This window comes from Tursiops truncatus, chromosome 9, assembly GCF_011762595.2.
Source record: "Tursiops truncatus isolate mTurTru1 chromosome 9, mTurTru1.mat.Y, whole genome shotgun sequence".
Lineage (NCBI taxonomy): Eukaryota > Metazoa > Chordata > Mammalia > Artiodactyla > Delphinidae > Tursiops > Tursiops truncatus.
The window spans coordinates 63741025-63756383 of NC_047042.1; the positions used below are offsets into that span (position 1 = coordinate 63741025).

At 38.4% G+C, this 15359-nt stretch overlaps 1 pseudogene; it reads right to left on the reverse strand.

Moving 5' to 3' along the window:
- Positions 1–764: 764 nt before the first annotated feature.
- Positions 765–879, reverse strand: LOC117313705 (U6 spliceosomal RNA; annotated as a pseudogene).
- Positions 880–15359: the final 14480 nt, after the last annotated feature.

The window sequence follows — 15359 nt, forward strand, 5'->3', positions numbered from 1 at the left end:
TTAGTATGATAATCTCTAGGTCCATCCATGTTGCTGCAAATGGCATTATTTCATCCTTTTATATGGCTGCGTAATACTCCATTGTATTTATATACCACGTCTTCTTTATCCATTCATCTGTTGATGGACATTTAGGTTGTTTCCATGTCTTGGTTGTTGTAAATAGTGCTGCTATGAACATAGGGTGCATGTGTCTTTTTTTTTTTTGTGGTATGCGGGCCTCTCACTGTTGTGGCCTCTCCCATTGCGGAGCACAAGCTCCAGACGCACAGGCTCAGCAGCCATGGCTCACGGGCCCAGCCGCTCTGCGGCATGTGGGATCTTCCTGGACCGAGGCACAAACCTGTGTCCGCTGCATCAGCAGGCGGACTCTAAGCCACTGTGCCACCAGGGAAGCCCAAATGTGTCTTTTTGAATTAGAGTTTTGTCTGGATATGTGCCCAGGAGAGGGATTGCTGAATCATATGGCTACTCAATCTTTAGTTTTTTGAGGAAATCATACTGTTTTCCATAGTGGCTGTACCAATTTACATTCCCACCAACAGTGCAAGAGGGTTCCCTTTTCTCTACACCCCCTCCGGCATTTTTTATTTGTAAATGTTTTAATGATGGCCATTCTGACCAGTGTGAATTGATACCTCATTGTAGTTTTGATTTGCATTTCCCTAATAATTAGCAACGATGAGCATCTTTTCATGTGCCTATTGGTCATCTGTATGTCTTCTTTGGAGAAATATCTATTTAGGTCTTCTGCCCATTTTTTGAAAAATATGGAACGCTTCACAAATTTGCATGTCATCCTTGTCTTGTGCAAGGGGCCATGCTAATCTTCTCTGTATCATTCCAATATTTTAGTATATGTGCTGCCGAAATGAGCACAATATAATTTCTTATGTTGTGTGTATATGCCAAATTTAGATTGTTTCCAACTTTTTTGCTCTTACAAATAGCTCTACAATAAATATCCTTGTGGTTAAATTGTTTTTGCAATTATCTGTTTATTTACTTGGTCTAAATTCCTAAAAGAGGAATTGCTAGTCAACCTTCTTAAGATTGCCAAATAGCCTTCCAGAACGTTTCTACCAATTTATTCTCCTTCCAGAAGTGTGTGAGAGTATGTGTTTCCCATACCCTTGACAACATTGAGTGTAATAATTTTTTAAATCTCTACTGACTTAAATAGTGAAAAATAAAGATAAAAGTTTTGTATTCACATTTCTTTAAATGCTAATGGAGGTAAAGGTTTTGTTCATTTTTTTATTAGTATTTGCATTTTGTTAAATAAATTGCATGAAGAGGTAAGATCTTTGATGGCAGAGACTTATGAGTTTTTGTTCATTTATGTCCCAAGCACCTACAACAGTGCCTGTCAAAGAATAAGGACTCAATAAATATTTGTTGAATGAATGAAAGTATCCAACAATTTCTAAGAGTTCTTTAGCTATCAAAGGAATTAATATTTAGGATGGGTTTCAGATATTTTTCTCAGTTTATCATGTGCCTGTCAGCTTTATTTATTGTATTCTCTGCTACGTACAAGTTTTTAAAAATCAGTTTTCCCTCTTTGTGTCAGGATATTACATATATCAGGACTGTGTGTGTGTGTGTGTGTGTGTGTGCGTGTGTGTACACATTTTTTTCCAACTATTTTTTACATTTTGAATCATGTGTACCTTATTTTACTCTATAGTGTATTTGATTTTCTTAGCTTTTTTCAGATAGGCAAATGTCTTCTGCAAAAAAATTCTTTTTCTCTTTTTCAATATTTATACGTCTCATTTCATTTTTCTTATTACTATTCTTTAAATTCCAAAAAAATGCCTAATAGTAGTGGTTACAGTGGTATCTTTGTCTTGTTTTTTGACTTGAAGAGAAATACTTCTTATTTGGGAGATATTTATTTCAAGATATTAATTTCAGGATTCTTAAGTTTTTTCTACTTAAGAGGGTTTTTAAAAAATCTGGAATAGATTTTGGATTTTACCAAATGTTTCGACAGCAGTATTTTTGATATTTTGACCTTAATATTTTCCTTGTTCTAGTAATATGGTTAATTATATTAATAAATTTCCTGAAATTATATCATTCTTATACTTCTAGAATAAACTCACTTGGACATAGTATATTTTATAACTCTAGTTTTGATTTGCTAATATTTCATACATATTATATTCATAGTTATACATTTAGTCTATAGTTGTCCCTCTTTAAGGCTCTAATATGTCAAGTTTTGGTACCAAGATTATACTAGTTTTTTTTGTTTTTTGAGGTGTTTTTTTTCAGTATGCAGGCCTCTCACCGTTGTGGCCTCTCCCGTTGAGGAGCACAGGCTCCGGATGCGCAGGCTAAGTGACCATGGCTCACGGGCCCAGATGCTCCGTGGCATGTGGGATCTTCCCAGACCCGGGCACAAACCCGTGTCCCCTGCATCGGTAGGCAGACTCTCAACCACTGCGCCACCAGGGAAGCCCTATACTAGTTTTGTAAAATAAACTGTAAAGCTTTTATTTTCCTCCCTTTTAATAAGTTTCATAGCATAGAAATTACGTGTTCCTTAAAGATGAACACATATGAAAAGACTTGCTAATAAATTTCTCTGGATCCAGTACTTTAACAGTAGGTCTTTTACCCTTTCCATGCTTTTTGTTCTGTGTAGACTGTCAACTTCTTTTACACAAACTTGGCCATTTGTGTTTTCATTTTAAAATTTTCATTTAATCATGATTTTTACATTTATCAACATAGAGGTGTAAATTATATTTTCTTAAAAGTTTTCACAATTTCTTTTGTATTTTTGCTTAAATCCACTTCTCATTATTGATATTTTATATTGGATTTTTTATTTTGGGGGTTAGTTCTCTTTCTCTCCTTTCTGGCTTTGATTATGCTTGAGGGGAGCTTGCCAATGTAATTAGCCCTGTTGAAAGAATGGATTTTGGACTTACCATCATTTCTCCACTTTTTTAATGAATTAAATTTGCTTTAAACTTTATGCATCCTTCCTCCTGCTTCTCTTATATTTCTCTTTCTGGATCGAGTTAAATGCTTAATTATTTTTGTGGGGTGGTTTTTGTTTTTTGAATTTTATTTTATTTACATTTTTTTACAGCATGTATAATTAGTCATCCGTTTTATACACATCAGTGTATACATGTCAATCCCAGTCGCCCAATTCATCACACCACCACTATCACCCCCCACCGCTTTCCCCCGTTGGTGTCCTTACGTTTGTCCTCTACATCTGTGTCTCTGTTTCTGCCCTGCAAACCAGTTCATCTGTACCATTTTTCTAGGTTCCACATATATATGTTAATATACGATATTTGTTTTTCTCCTTCTGACTTACTTCACTCTGTATGACAGTCTCTGGATCCATCCACGCCTCTACAAATGACCTAATTTCATTCCTTTTTATGGCTGAGTAATATTCCATTGTATTATGTACCACATCTTTATCCATTCATCTGTCAATGGGCATTTAGGTTGCTTCCATAACCTGGTTTTTGTAAATAGTGCTGCAATGAACATTGGGGTGCATGTGTCTTTTTGAATTATGGTTTTCTCTGGGTAGTGGGATTGCTGGGTCATATGGTAATTCTAGTTTTAGTTTTTTAAGGAACCTCCATACTATTCTCCATAGTGGCTGTATCAATTTATATTCCCGCCAACAGTGCAAGAGGCTTCCCTGTTCTCCACACCCTCTTTAGCATTTGTTGTTTATAGATTTTCTCATGATGCCCATTCTAACTGGTGTGAGGTGATACCTCATTGTAGTTGTGATTTGCATTTCTGTAATAATTAGTGATGTTGAGCAGCTGTTCATATGCTTCTTGGCCATCTGTATGTCTTCTTTGGAGAAATGTGTATTTAGGTGTTCTGCCCATTTTTGGATTGGGTTGTTTGTTTTTTTTAATATTGAGCTGCATGAGCTGTTTATATATTTTGGAGATTCATCTTTTGTCAGTTAATCCATTTGCAAATATTTTCTCCCATTCTGAGGGTTGTCTTTTCATCTTGTTTGTAGTTTCCTTGGCTTTGCAAAAGCTTTTAAGTTGCATAAGGTCCCATTTGTTTATTTTTGTTTTTATTTCCATTACTCTAGGAGGTGGGTCAAAAAAGATCTTGCTGTGATTTATGTCAAAGAGTGTTCTTTCTATGTTTTCCTGTAAGAGTTTTATAGTGTCTGGTCTTACATTTAGGCCTTTAATCAATTTTGAGTTTATTTTTCTGTGTGGTGTTAGGGAGTATTCTAATTTCATTCTTTTACATGTAGCTGTCCAGTTTTCCCAGCACCACTTATTGAAGACACTGTCTTTTCTCCATTGTATATCCTTGCCTCCTTTGTCGTAGATTAGTTGACCATAGGTGCTGTGCGGTTTATCTCTGGGCTTTCTATCCTGTTCCATTGATCTATATTTCTGTTGTTCTGCCAGTACCATTTTGTCTTGATTACTGTAGCTTTGTACTGTAGTCTGAAGTCAAAGAGTCTGATTCCTCCAGCTCCGTTTTTTTCCCTCAAGACTGCTTTGGCTATTCGGGGTCTTTTGTGTCTCCATACAAATTTTAAGATTTTTTGTACTAGTTCTGTAAAAAATGCCATTGGTAATTTGATAGGGATTGCATTGAATCTGTAGATTGTTTTGAGTAGTATAGACATTTTCACAATATTGATTCTTCCAACCCAAGAACACGGTATATCTCTCCATCTGTTTGTGTCACCTTTGATTTCTTTCATCAGTGTCTTATAGTTTTCTGAGGACAGGTCTTTTACCTCCTTAAGTAGGTTTATTCCTAGGTATTTTATTCTTTTTGTTACAGTGGTGAATGGGAGTGTTTCCTTAATTTCTCTTTCTGATCTTTCGTTGTTAGTGTATAGGAATGCAAGAGATTTCTGTGCATTAATTTTGTATCCTGCAATTTTACCACATTCGTTGATTAGCTCTAGTAGTTTTCTGGTGGCATCGATTCTCTATGTATAGTATCATGTCATCTGCAAACAGTGACAATTTTACTTCTTCTTTTCCAATTTGGATTCCTTTTATTTCTTTTTCTTCTCTGATTGCTGTGGCTATGACTTCCAAAACTATATTGAATAAAAGTAGTGAGAGTGGACATCCTTGTCTTGTTCCTGATCTTAGAGGAAATGCTTTCAGTTTTTCACCATTGAGAATGATGTTTGCTGTGGGTTTGTCGTATATGGCCTTTATTATGTTGATATAGGTTCCCTCTATGCCCACTTTCTGGAGAGTTTTTTATCATAAACGGGTGTTGAATTTTGTCAAAAGCTTTTTCTGCATCTATTGAGATGATCATATGGTTTTTATTCTTCAGTTTGTTAATATGGTGTATCATATTGATTTGCGTATATTGAAAAATCCTTGCATCCTGGGATAAATCCCACTTGATCATGGTGTATGATCCTTTTAATGTGCTGTTGGATTCTGTTTGCTAGTATTTTGTTGAGTATTTTTGCATCTATGTTCATCAGTGATATTGTTCTGTAGTTTTCCTTTTTTGTAGTATCTTTGTCTGGTTTTAGTATCAGGGTGACAGTGGCCTCGTAGAATGTGTTTGGGAGTGTTCCTTCCTCTGCAATTTTTTGGAAGAGTTTGAGAAGGATGGTGTTAGCTCTTCTCTAAATGTCTGATAGAATTCACCTGTGAAGCCATCTGGTCCTGGACTTTTGTTTGTTGGAAGATTTTTAATCACAGTTGCAATTTCATTCCTTGTGATTGGTCTGTTCATATTTTCTATTTCTTCCTGGTTCAGTCTTGGAAGGTTATACCTTTCTAAGAATTTGTCCATTTCGTCCAGGTTGTCCATTTTATTGGCATACAGTTGCCTGTAGTAGTCTCTAGGATGCTTTGTATTTCTGTGGTGTCCATTATAACTTCTCCTTTTTCATTTCTAATTTTATTGATTTGAGTCCTCTCCCTCTTGGTGAGTCTGGCTAATGGTGTATCAAATTTATCTTCTGAAAGAACCAGCTTTTAGTTTTATTGATCTTTGCTATTGTTTTTTTTGTTTGTATTTCATTTATTTCTGCTCTGATCTTTATGATTTCTTTCCTTCTGCTAACTTTGGGTTTTGTTTGTTCTTCTTTCTCTAGTTCCTTTAGGTGTAAGGTTAGATTGTTTATTTGAGATTTTTCTTGTTTCTTGAGGTAGGCTTGTATAGCTATCAACTTCCCTCTTAGAACTGCTTTTGCTGCATCCCATAGGTTTTGGATCATCGTGTTTTCATTGTCATTTGTCTCTAGGTATGTTTTGATTTCCTCTTTGATTTCTTCAGTGATCTCTTGGTTATTTAGTAACATATTCTTTAGCCTCCATGTGTTTGTGTTTTTTATGTTGTTTTCCCTGTAATTCATTTCTAATCTCATAGCGTTGTGGTCAGAAAATATGTTTGATATGATTTAAATTTTCTTAAATTTACTGAGGCTTGATTTGTGACCAAAGGTGTGATCTATCCTGGAGAATGTTCCATGCGCACTTGTGAAGAAAGAGTAATCTGCTGTTTTTGGATGGAATGTCCTATAAATATCAACTAAATCTATCTGATCTGTTGTGTCATTTAAAGCTTCTGTTTCCTTATTTATTTACATTTTGGATGATCTGTCCATTGGTGTAAGTGAGGTGTTAACGTCCCCCACTATTATTGTGTTACTGTCAATTTCCTCTTTTATACCTGTTAGCAGTTACCTTATGTATTGAGGTGCTCCTGTGTTAGGTGCATATATATTTATAATTGTTATATCTTCTTGGATTGATCCCTTTTCATTATGTAGTGTCCTTCCTTGTCTCTTGTAACATTCTTTATTTTAAAGTCTATTTTATCTTATATGAGTATTGCTACTCCAGCTTTCTTTTGATTTCCATTTGCAAGGAATATCTTTTTCCATCCCCCCCACTTTCAGTCTGAATGTGTCCCTAGGTCTGAAGTGGGTCTCTTGTAGACAGCATATATATGGGTCTTGTTTTTGTATCCATTCAGCAAGGCTTTGTCTTTTGGTTGGAGCATTTAATCCATTCGCGTTTAAGGTAATTTTCAATATGTATGTTCCTGTGACCATTTTCTTAATTGTTTTGGGTGTATTTTTGTAGGTCCTTTTCTTCTCTTGTGTTTCCCACTTAGAGAAGTTCCTTTAGCATTTGTTGTAGAGCTGGTTTGGTGTGCTGAATTCTCGTAGCTTTTGCTTGTCTGTAAAGCTTTTGATTTCTCCATTGAATCTGAATGAGATCCTTGCTGGGTAGAGTAATCTTGGTTGTAGGTTCTTCCCTTTCATCACTTAAAGTGTATCATGCCACTCCCTTCCGGCTTTTAGAGTTTCTGCTGAGAAATCAGCTGTTAACCTTATGGGAGTTCCCTTGTATGTTATTCGTCGTGTTTCCCTTTCTGCTTTCAGTAATTTTTCTTTGTCTTTAATTTTTGCCAATTTGATTACTATGTGTCTCAGCATGTTTCTCCTTGGGTTTATCCTGTATGGGACTCTGTGCTTCCTGGACTTGGTGTCTATTTCCTTTCCCATGTTAGGGAAGTTTTCGACTATAATCTCTTCAAATATTTTCTCTGGTCCTTTCACTCTCTCTTCTCCTTCTGGGACCCCTGTAATGTGAATGTTGTTGTGTTTAATGTTGTCCCAGAGGTCTCTTAGGCTGTCTTCATTTCTTTTCATTCTTTATTCTTTCTTCTGTTCCGCAGCAGTGAATTCCACCATTCTGTCTTCCAGGTCACTTATCCATTCTTCTGCCTCAGTTATTCTGCTATTGATTCCTTCTAGTGTAATTTCCATTTCAGTTATTGTATTGTTCATCTCTGGTTGTTTGTTCTTTAATTCTTCTAGATCTTTGTTACACATTTCTTGCATCTCTCGATCTTTGCCTCCATTCTTTTTCTGAAGTCCTGGATCATCTTCACTATCATTATTCTGAATTCTTTTTCTGAAAGGTTGCCTATCTCCACTTCATTTAGTTGTTTTTCTGGGGTTTTATCTTGTTCCTTCATCTGGTACATAGCCCTCTGCATTTTCATCTTGTCTATCTTTCTGTGAATGTGGGTTTTGATCCACGGGCTGTAGGATTGTATTCTTTTTTGCTTCTGCTGTCTGCCCTCTGGTGGATAAGGCTATCTAAGAGGCTTGTGCAAGTTTCCTGATGGAGGGGACTGGTGGTGGGTAGAGTTGGGTGTTGCTTTGGTGGGCAGAGCTCAGTAAAACTTTAATCTGCTTGTCTGCTGATGGGTGAGGCTGGGTTCCCTCCCTGTTGGTTGTTTGGCCTGAGGCGATCCAACACTGAAGCCTACCTGGGCTCTTTGGTGGGGCTAATGGCAGACTCTGGGAGGACTCACTCCAAGGAGTACTTCCCAGAACTTCTGCTGCCAGTGTCCTTGTCCCTGCGGTGAGCCACAGCCACCCCCCGCCTCTGCAGAAGACCCTCCAACACTAGCAGGTAGGTCTGGTTCAGTCTCTTATGGGGTCACTGCTCCTTCCCCTGGGTCCCGATGCGCACACTACTTTGTGTGTGCCCTCTAAGAGTGGAGTCTCTGTTTCCCCCAGTCCTGTCGAAGTCCTGCAATCAAATCCCGCCAGCCTTCCAAGTCTGATTCTCTATGAATTCCTCCTCTCGTTGCTGGACCCCCAGGTTGGCAAGCCTGACGTGGGGCTCAGAACCTTCACTCCAGTGGGTGGACTTCTGTGATATAAGTGTTCTCCAGTTTGTGAGTCACCCACCCAGCAGTTATGGGGTTTGATTTTATTGTCATTGCGCCCCTCCTACCATCCCATTGAGGCTTCTTCTTTGTCTTTGGATGTGGGGTATCTTTTTTGATGAGTTCCAGTGTCTTCCTGTCGATGATTGTTCAGCAGTTAGTTGTGATTCCGGTGCTCTCTCGCGAGAGAGTGACAGCATGTCCTTCTACTCCACCATCTTGAACCAATGAATTATTTCTGATTTTGTTGTTTTATTAATAAACATACTTGAGGCTCTGATTTTGTTTATTGCACACAGCTGTGTTAGTCAATTTTTGCTAAGTTATGCTTCAGGAACAAATATTCCCTGAAATCTCATCAGTTTCCAACATCCAAGGTTTATTTCTCTTTCACATTAACAACACATTATTTCAAGACACTGCAGCTCTGATCAATGTCTTCTTCACTCTGAGATGTAAGCTGAAGAAACAACTTCATATCTGGGACATGCTGTTCTCATGGCAAAAGGAAAAGAACAGTAGCTGAGACCTCTGCTTGGATAGAGCACACATGACTCCCATTCACATTCTAATGGCCAAATCAATATCAAGTGGGGGTGGGGGTGGGACAGTACATCACAGAGAAGGTAGTAATAATTGGGAAGAGTAATACAGTCTACCTCAAAACTTTGGCAATGTCCTAGAGTTGGAGAGTTAATAGTCTTACAGTGAATTTTTTAAGTAGTCTCCAGCTACAGTTTTTATTCTTTTCATTCTCTTATGTTTGTAAGTGTATTTTTTATTTTTTATTTTATTTTTTATTTTTTAAAGATGTTGGGGGTAGGACTTTATTTATTTATTTATTTTTGCTGTGTTGGGTCTTCGTTTCTGTGCGAGGGCTTTCTCTAGTTGTGGCAAGCGGGGACCACTCTTCATCGCGGTGCGCAGGCCTCTCACTATCGCAGCCTCTCTTGTTGCGGAGCACAGGCTCCAGACGCGCAGGCTCAGTAGCTGTGGCTCACGGGCCTAGTTGCTCCGTGGCATGTGGGATCCTCTCAGACCAGGGCTCGAACCCGTGTCCCCTGCATTAGCAGGCAGATTCTCAACCACTATGCCACCAGGGAAGCCCTGTAAGTGTATTTTTTAAAGTTTCAAGTTTTAAAACATTCTGCTTTAAAATTTTTTTTTTTTGCGGTACGCGGGCCTCTCACTGCTGTGGCCTCTCCCTCCGCGGAGCAACAGGCTCCGGACGCGCAGGCTCAGCGGCCACAGCTCACGGGCCCAGGCGCTCTGCGGCATGTGGGATCCTCCCAGACCGGGGCACGAACCCGCATCCCCTGCATCAACAGGCGGACTCTCAACCACTGCGCCACCAGGGAAGCCCTAAATTTTTTAATATTTGCTTTTATTTCTAGTTTTATTGCATCCTAGGCAGAGAACATAGCCTGTACAACTTCCACTCTTTGCAATGTCTTGAATTCTCTTTAATGTCCTCATAAATGATTGACTTTCATTCAGTGTCATTGGAATAGTTACACAGTGATGAGAGCATCTGCCCACCAGTTGTGTCTGAAAGGCAGTGTTTTGTTGCAGATCATTTTTTAATGTCGTATAAAACAGGTATTTGCTTCACTTAGTTTTTTCTCTTAAATTTTTCTTTGTCTGGTATTAATATTGCCAACATTGTTCTTTTTGCCAACATTGTTCTCCTTGTCTTAGCACATATTTTTGCCTATTCCCTTTAACATTTTATTTTCAAATTTTCAGTGTCACTTTGTGTGTCTCTTATAAACAGAATATAAATTATTTTTAACTAAATCTAAATATCTTTGTATTTTGTGATGTGAGTTTAGAAATCAGTAGTTATTGTGAATTTAATAATCTTGTACTTACTGTGTTCATTTTTCTCTTACATATAAATATGTGTGCACCTGCTTTTCCAGTTCTTTTAAATAATAATAGCATATTATAAATACTGAAATTTTCCCATTTGCAGATAGGCAAGGCTCTTTAGAAATGTACAGATCCATCTTTGCTTGACTTTGGAAAAACAGTTATGCCAAGTAAATCCAGCTGAAGTGTCAATACTTCTCAAGAGTGCAAACTCACTTTTTAAAAATGCATGCAAGACATTCTCTCCCTGAGACTTGGTGTAGATAGCGAAAAAGAAGGGAAATAAGGACCACAGAGCTAGTTGCTATATAAGAATAAGCATAATGTTTATTTGAATACTTGCAACAGTTTTGAATTGGTTTCACAAGTTCTCTCTGTTTGCCCAAGATCCTTGGCTATTTGACCACATTAACAATATTAATCTTTAAAAAAATTTTTCATATTAAAAATTTTATAGCTTTATCAATATATAAATGATTTTAAAACTGCACATATTTAATGTATACAATTTGATGAGTTTGAACATAGGCATAGAGCTGTGAAACCATCACCACAATCAAAGCAATAAACTTATCCATCACCTCCAAAAGTTTCTTAGTGCCCTTTTGTTTTGTTTTGTTTTGTTTTATGGTAAGAACACTTAACATGAGATTTACACTCCTAACACATTTTTGAAGCGTACAATACAGTATTGTTAGTCTTCATGTAAAAGTTACCATCACTGGTTTCTGTGCTCCTTGGACCAGCTTTGGGCAACTGAACTTTGAGCAGTTTGACTGCAGGAGGAAATAGGCTGCCCATAAAATTTAGAAAATGTGTAGGTTGGCTCCAAGCTGGTACCCAACCCATGCTTGCCCACCTGTTCCTTGAGCTTACCTCGTAACTGAGTAAGATAAACTCCCTAACACCTGGTACTTAACCATGGTCTAAACTGGTAGCAGAGCCTACTCTGCCCACTGCTTCTTCAGAAACCAGACATGGGGCTGTTCTGACTGTTGCCCATCTTTGGATTTTTACCATTTTCAGATGGATGTGCCTGTGGTGTTAGGAGAAAAGCAAGTCCAGAGAGCATGTTCTGTGAGGGCACAGGACAAAGACCTCTAGCCCATTCTAAATGCTAGCAAGCTTCCTGATGGAGAAGATGGTGCCTGCTGGGCTGATGGAGAAGGCACAGGTGGGTTCAAAAGGGGAGGGAGAGGGGCAAGGGGCGCCTTCAGTCGTCTGGCCCAATGCCAGGCTACCAGGTTTGGTAATCATGGCGGTGGCCCTGAACTGTCTTTTGCACACTACTGAAGTATAATCTTCAAAAAGTTAAAAACATGACTTCTGTGCAAATCTAAAAGGAATGTGTCAAAGATTTTATGTGACATTAATTAATGGGAGAACCTATAATATGTCAAGACTTTTTCAATGGAGAATTTGAAGAACAGAGATACCTATAGGCAATCAGAAATGCTGAAAAGAACTGCTAGTAAATGCAAAACTGGTTAATATCTGAAAGGGCAATAAAATGTAATGTTTGGGGTTATCTTTTCTGTAGCCACTGGATGAGATTCATTTGCTTTGCTGTGGACAAGAATCATTTGCATTATTATCACGTTTTCTACAAGTTACTGCTACCTCTATGGTTGGAAAATAACCTAATCAATAGGAAGCCAGTCAAAAGTGCACACATTATAGCATATGCTAGGCAATGCCCAGCAAGCCACTGAGAAGACACTCAGTGGTGTCTTTTGCCCATTTTCAAGTTTTGGACAATTTTTCCTGATTTTTTAAGTTGTGAAAAAAAAAATATTGGTTTCCAAAAAAGTCATTAACTCTACTGAGTGGGTCAAATATATGTGAGCCCCCTGCATGTCTACCTCCCTGCCTGGATTCAGGTCTGGCCTCTATTCTAATAATCTCTACTGTGTGTCCTGGGAAGGTCATTCGGGTTTACTCTTGCTATCAAGGGTAGCACATTCAGCAAATTCTTAAGCTCTTGTCATCTCCCCAGCAGCCTTTTGTGGTCCTTTTAACAGTCTGCTGGGCCGAGCAGGAAGAGATGGGTTGCTCTGGGCAGTGTTCAACAGCACAGCTCTTTGTCTCTTGTTGTCAGCCAGCCCTGTCACTACATTGTTCTTCAGGCGGCGTGCCTTTGATGGACTATCTGCCCCTATGTCTCAACACTCGGGGCAGCATTTGGAGAAACAACAGCCCTACACTGCTCCTTCTGGTACAGAATAACCCTGTTAGAATATGATGCGCTATCAACTCAATTGCACAGATTCGTTGAGAACACTGTGAGGGAGTCCCAAAAATGTAAAGGCATTCTCCTTGTTCTCAAAGTGTTGTCCATCTGCTAGGCAGACAAGCCATACACAAGAAAAAATGACAAAGGCTAGAAAAAGAGCACAAAAGGAAAATAGGGTCCAGATCCCTATTCTGCTATTTGTGTGGTCTTGGACAAGTATTTATTTTTTTAACATCATTACTGGGGTATAATTTGTATACCATAAAACCTACCCATTGTAAGTAAACATTTAAATAAAATTATTTTTAGTAATTTTATAGAGCTGTGCAAATATCACTTCAATCCAATTTTAGAACATTTCCATCATCCCAAAAAGTTCCCTTATGACCAGTCAAACCTTATTCTCATCCCAGCTCTTAAACAACCACTGACCTGCTTTCTGTTTCTATAGATTTGTCTTTTCTAGAAGTTTCATATAAATGGAATCATACAATATGTACTCATTTGTATATGGCTGCTTTTACTTAGCATAATGTTTCTGAACTTCAACCGTGTTGTAGTGTGTATTAGCATATGTTCATTCCTTTTGTTTGCTGAACTGTATTCCATTTTATGGATATACCACATTTTGTTTATGCATTCACCAGCTGATGGATATTTGGACTGTCTCAGTTTTGGCCTATTATGAATAATGTTTCTATGAACATTCAGTGGTTAATCTTTGTATAAATGTATGTTCTCATTTCTCTTGGGTAGATACATAGATGTGCATTTGTTGGGTTGTCTGATAAGTATCTGTTTAACTTTTCAAGAAACTGTCAAACTCTTTTCCAAAGAGGCTGCACCATTTTACATTCCCATCAGCAATGCATGAGGGTTCTAGTTTCTCCACATCCTCATCAATACTTCTTATTATCTGTCTTTTAAATTATAGCCATCCTAGTGGGTATGAATGGTATCTCATTGTGGTTTTGATTTTCATTTTCCTAATGGTTAATGATGTTAAACATATTTTAATGTGCTGATTAGCCATTCACCTATCTTCTTGGGCAAAATGTCTATTCAAATCTGGCCTATTTTTAATTGGGTTGTTTATCTTATTGTTGAGTTGTAAGAGTTGTTTATATATTCTGGATACAAATTCCATACCAGATATATGATGTGCAGATATTTTCTCCCAATCTGGGGCTTGTCTTTTCATTTTCTTAATGGGCAAATTATTTAAACTACTGGAGTCTAACTTCAATTTTTGCATATACATTGTGGGAAAATTAACAATACCTATTTTCAGGATTGTTGAAAGGGTTAAAAGAGGTAATATATGTGAAAAGTACTTAGCACAGAGTTTGGAAATATTAGGAGGCTTGCTGAACGTTTAATGAATAATCTGAATATAAGAAAGTATCTGGGAAAATGCCAAATTGTAGGTAGACAATGAGTGCTTCACTCCTTCAGGGAGGAAAAAAATCAGGCAAGAGCTGCAGGCCCCACAGTTCCACAGTGGGAGTAAAATCTTGAGATATGCATTGAAGGATGAAAAACACTGGACATAGGAAGGCAGTCCAGGATAGGGAAACAGCCAACAGAGGCACAGAGGCCAGAGGAAGCAAAGTGTGTGAGGATGGCAGAAGGGAGACCAATTTACTACAGACTGTGTTCTTCATACAGAGCCAAATATCGTGAAAGCCTGATGTGATCGAGTTAGTATGTAAAATAGACGTTTTGTCCAGTTCTCTAACATTCAAGTTAAAAAAAAGTGATCTTTCTGTTTTGAAATGGAAAAATCAAAGAAATAGCAAAAATACTTCAGGCAACGTAAAAATATGTCACCAATCCTGAAAAAAACTGCAAATGTATTACTTGACATGAAGACACTGTGGTGCCTGACAAGGCTGGTCAGGGTATACAACCCAGGCCAGCCGCCCCAGCTGTGCACTCGCTGGGGGCATGGGCCACCATGCAATCTTGTAACTTGGGCCAATTTAAAACTGAGACCATGTTGTCAAGGAGTCGGCAACCAAACACAGATTTAAGAGCCAGAGCCACTAAACCGGGAAACCCGGCTGTTGTGAAAAGAGGGTAAACCCAAAAAGTCAGGAAATAATAACAGCTGATGTCTATTTGAGCTTACTACATACCTGGGACTAGGTCGAGTTTTTACATGAATGATCTCATTTATTTAATCTTTGCTCTTCCACGTGAAATAGGTCCTGTTATTGTCCCCATTTTACAGATGAGGAAACCAAGACTCATTGAGGTTAAGATACATGGCAGAACTGGGGGTTGAACAATCTGACCCAGGCCCTTGCTCTTAAGCACGGTCTTTCCTGACCACATCCCAGGCTGGGCTCACATCAATGGCAGAAATCACTGCCTGTTTCTCTCGGTATCCTCGTCAGCCAGCACAGGACCTGGCATAGAGGCAGGTACCTAAGAGTTGTATACGGAAGAGAGACCGGCAGAGGCCAAAGCCAAAGCAACACCTGACATCACAGTAGGAAGCTGAGCACTGCATGTCTGGGGAGTGATGGAGACATCCACAGGTAAA